This window comes from Hippopotamus amphibius, chromosome 12 (assembly GCF_030028045.1).
Source record: "Hippopotamus amphibius kiboko isolate mHipAmp2 chromosome 12, mHipAmp2.hap2, whole genome shotgun sequence".
NCBI lineage: Eukaryota > Metazoa > Chordata > Mammalia > Artiodactyla > Hippopotamidae > Hippopotamus > Hippopotamus amphibius.
The window spans coordinates 85,808,906-85,813,453 of record NC_080197.1 but is presented as its reverse complement, the minus strand read 5'-3'; positions in this window follow the sequence as shown (position 1 = coordinate 85,813,453).

The window sequence follows — 4,548 nt, the reverse complement described above, 5'->3', positions numbered from 1 at the left end:
GGAAGGAGTTGTGGGAGGGAGGGTATTTGGGGATATATGTATAAAAACTGCTGATTCACTTTGGTGTACCTCAAAAATTGGCACCACAGTGTAAAGCAATTATATTCCAATACAGAGCTTAAAAAAAAAAAGATACTGGCAGTTAAAAAAAAAAAAATAATAATAATCATAAAAAAAAAAAAGAACTGCCCTGTTGACCCACAGAATGGTAACAAAATAAGTTGTTGATGTTTTAAGCTACTAAATTTTGAGGGGTTTATTATGCAGCAGTAGATAACTGATGTGTTTACAGCAGAAATCATTCACTGAGTGCTTTTGCTCTACACTTACCCACAAGGGTTTTTCCTCTTGCAAGAGTAGCCTATTTATCTACCAATCTTCTCCCCCCAGGTGTCCTCAGCTTACGGCCCCCTGCCCTGGGGTGAGAGAGTCCCGCTAATCTTGCTGTGTCAATCAGCTACATCACTGCTAAGAACACGTGCCCAGCATGGGAATGAGATGCTCAAGCCAGGAAGGGAGACCCCTATTTTAAATGACAGTTATCATAGAAAAACAAGATGTCTGAAACTGACATCAGGAATAGTGTGTTCTTCAGTGGCTGGTACCTTACGGCCTGATACTGGGAGGAAGTTACAAGCCAAAGGGAAACACAATGGCAGATGGAACAGGTGAAGTGGTGGACTCTCTGTGGAGTCAAGAGAGGAACAAAATACTAACTGCCGTTGCTAAGAAGTTCTTTCTTTCTTTCTTCAATATCTTTTTTGGGGGCCTTTGGATTCCCAGATAGCAAGGCATTAACAGAACTAGAGAAATCAATTCATTTCAACAAACAATTCTGAGCACCTGTTAAGTGCCACACCCTGTGCGTGAGGAGGCAACGAAAAACAACAGTTTTTGCCCTCAAGGAGGTCAGTTCAGAGTGGTTCAAATCCAGAAGACTCCATTGCAAGTAGCAAGGTGTGTAAATATGTCAAGATATCTACTGCAGCTGTGATGTTTTAGCTCTGGGATCAGCAATTTCTCCATGAAGGCTTGGTTCACAAATAAGATATACTACTGCCTAATAAGCACATACAAAAGATACTCAAAAGCATTAATCATCAGGAAATTCATATTAGAGACTTCCCTGGTGGCACAGTGGTTAAGAATCCACCTGCCAATGCAGGCTTCGATCCCTGGTCGGGGAAGATCCCCCAAGCCGAGGAGCAACTAAGCCCGTGCACCACAACTACAGAAACCCCAGCACCTAGAGCCCGTGCTCCAGAGCAAGAGAAGCCACCGCACTGAGAAGCCCGCGCGTCACAATGAAGAGTACCCTTGCTCACTGCTAAGAGAAAGCCCGCTCACAGCAACGAAGACTCAATGCAGCCTAAATAAATAAATAAACAAATTTTAAAAGTTCATATTAAAACCACAATGATATACCATTACACTCACTAGAATGGCTAAAATTAAAAGAATGACAATAAAATCATTGACAAAGATGTGGATGACTAAAATGTTCATACATTGCCATTTGGAACCGCTTTGGGGAAAATTGGCATTTTTTAAATAAACTTGTATCGTAAAATTTTAAATTTACCATGTGACCTAGAACTTTTACTCCCACGTATTAACCTAAGGGAAATGAAAGTGTATGTCCACACAAAGACTTGCACATGAATGTTCATAGCCACTTTATTCATAATAGTGAAAAAACTGGTTTGCAAGGCAGAAATAGAGATACAGATGTAGAGAACAAACATATGGACACCCAGGGGGGACAGTGGGGTGGGGGGTGTTGGGGGGGGATGAACTGGGAGATTGGGATTGCCATATACACAGTACTAGTAAGAAAAAATATCACATTGTACACTTTAAATATATGCAGTTTATTGTATGTCAATTATATCTCAATAAAAGTTCTTAAAAAAACGGGAAACAACGCAGATGTCCATTATGAGATGATTGGATCAAGAAATTGTGGTCTATCCATACAGTGGACTACTACTCTGCCATACATAGAAATGTATTATGATACGTATGACAACACAGACTAACCTCAAAAACATTATGTTGAGTCAAAGAAGCCAAACACAAAAGAAGACATATTGCATGATTTCATTGGTATGGCATTCTAAAGAGGATGAATGCATGGTACTAGAAAGCAGATAAGTGATTGCTTGAAGCTGGTGATGGGTTGGGGAACTTAACGGGGAAGGAGCAACTTAAGAAAAATTGAGTGATAATAGAAATATTCCATATTTTGATTTGGGGGTGTGGTTGTGAGGGTACACGCATTCATCAAAACTCATCCAATTGTATAGTTTAAATAGACTCATATTGTATGTACATTACATTTCAATAAAGCTGATGAAAAAACTATATGAAAGGGTATATTCAGAGACGTGCTACCATTCTTCCTACCCTTTCCACACGGTGTTGTGCTGAAGCCAGCTTGTACTTGCTTGCAAAAGCCAATTCTGTACATCTCTGCAGGTAGCTTCAAATTGACTATGTTGGGAGTGTTTACATCAAGCAAAGTGGCAATCTGACAAGCCAAGGCTTTTGCAGATTTTTTTTCCCCAGATAATTGGTTTACTTGCCTATCGCTGCTTCTACCTGACCTATCCTCCACTCCTTGTAGGTAAACCATCTCACTGGTTTCTAGTTTATTCTGCCTGTTTCTACTTTATTCTTTTTAAAAAAATCAGCAGATAAGTGTTTGTTTTCTTATTACCTCTTTTTTCATATGCAAAAAGTAGCATACTGTATGTGCTTTTTTGCATTTTGCTTTTTTTCACTTATATTCAGGAAATCACTCCAATTCAGTTCATAGGGATTGTCTCCATTGTTTTTTCAGCTGCACAGTACTCCATTGTTTGACTGTACCACAGTTTATTCAACCAATTTCCTGCTTTGGGGCATTTAAGTGGTTTCCAGTATTTTGCAGTTACAAGTTACCCACAATGCTACAATAAATAACCCCATGCCTTCGTAGTTTTATGTTGTTGGAGGTGTCTTTTGAGTTTAAATTCTTAGAAATGGGATTTCTGGCTCAAAAGGCACATGCTAGATATTACCAACTTCCTCTCCACAGGGCTGTACTAGTTTGTATTACTACCAGCTATGCACGAGTATCCCAGTATCATTACCACCTTGCCAACCACATATGTTGTTAAGCTTTTGATTTTTTGCTAATTTGATGGGTAAGGAATGGGATCTCAGTGTAGTTCCAATCTGTATGTCTCTTATAATGAGCGAAGTTGAACTTCTTTTCATGTAAAAGGATATGGTGCAGACTCTTGCCCTCCGCCCTACCAAAGCTGTCATTTGTAGGGCCCTTTCTTGTCTAACTAAGACTTAGCACTTTATTTCAAGTCACTGAAGGAGAATCTGACTGGCCCACCTATCTGCAACTTGGTTGCTACCCCAGGTGCATTCGGCTCTGATCAGCTGTCTATTCTTGTCATAAACAGGGGCTTGATGGGAATTCTCAGAAGTCACTGCAAGTATGAAAGATGTTGAGTGAATATCAGCACTGAAAATGTGCATTGGAGCCCAGATGGCCCTTCTGCTAAGGCTGGTACTATCTGACAATTCCTTCATTCAATACATATTTTTCACTGAGTACCTACTGTGCGTAAATGCTGGTCTAGGCACCATGGAGGAGGTACTTTTTTAATATTATAAACATATTATAACCAAATATAAAAGTAGAGAAAATATATAATGAAACTCCATGGACCCATTATCTAACTACAACTATCAACTCATTTTCATTTTTTTTTTAACCTATACACTGCATACTCCCCTCCCCCATGGTTTTATGTCATTTCATTTTTAAATATTTCAACATGAATCTCTAAAAGGTAAGAACTCCTAAGTATAAGGGCATAACCATAATATCACTATCATACCTTAAAAATTAATAATAATTGCTTCATATCAACCTGAACTCAGTTCAGGTTTGCATGTACGGTTGTTTTTACAGTTTGTTCAAATCAAGATCCAAATAAGGTCCATATATTGCAATTGATTGGGACCCCTTTCAAGTTTCTTTTAATCTACAGCTTCTCCCTTTTCTCCCTCTCTTTTTTCCTTCCAACTTAAGTATTAAAGAAACCAGGTCATTTGTCCTATACAGTTTCCCACCTGTGGTATTATTTAAAATATTCCTCCATCCTCAATATATCTTTTAAATTCAGATTTTATTTTATTTTATTTTATTTTATATTTTATTTTATTTTATTTTTCCAGCCACGCCTCGCCGCATGTGGGATCTTAATTCCCCCACCAGGGATTGAGCCCAAGCCGCCTGCAGTGGAGTCTTAACCACTGGACTGCCAGGGAAGTCCCCAGATTTTATTTATTTATTTTTGCAAGACTCTTTCAGACAGACACAAGATGTATGCTGGTCGATGAGCGGAGAGAGTGAGGAGGCTGCATCTGGCTCCTGCTCGCACAGCCACTGCAGTACAGTGAGCTCCACAGAGACAGCGCCGGGGCAAGTAAGAGCCAGGTGGCCACTGGGCCACACTGTGCCTCGCTCAGGAAAAATAATTAAAC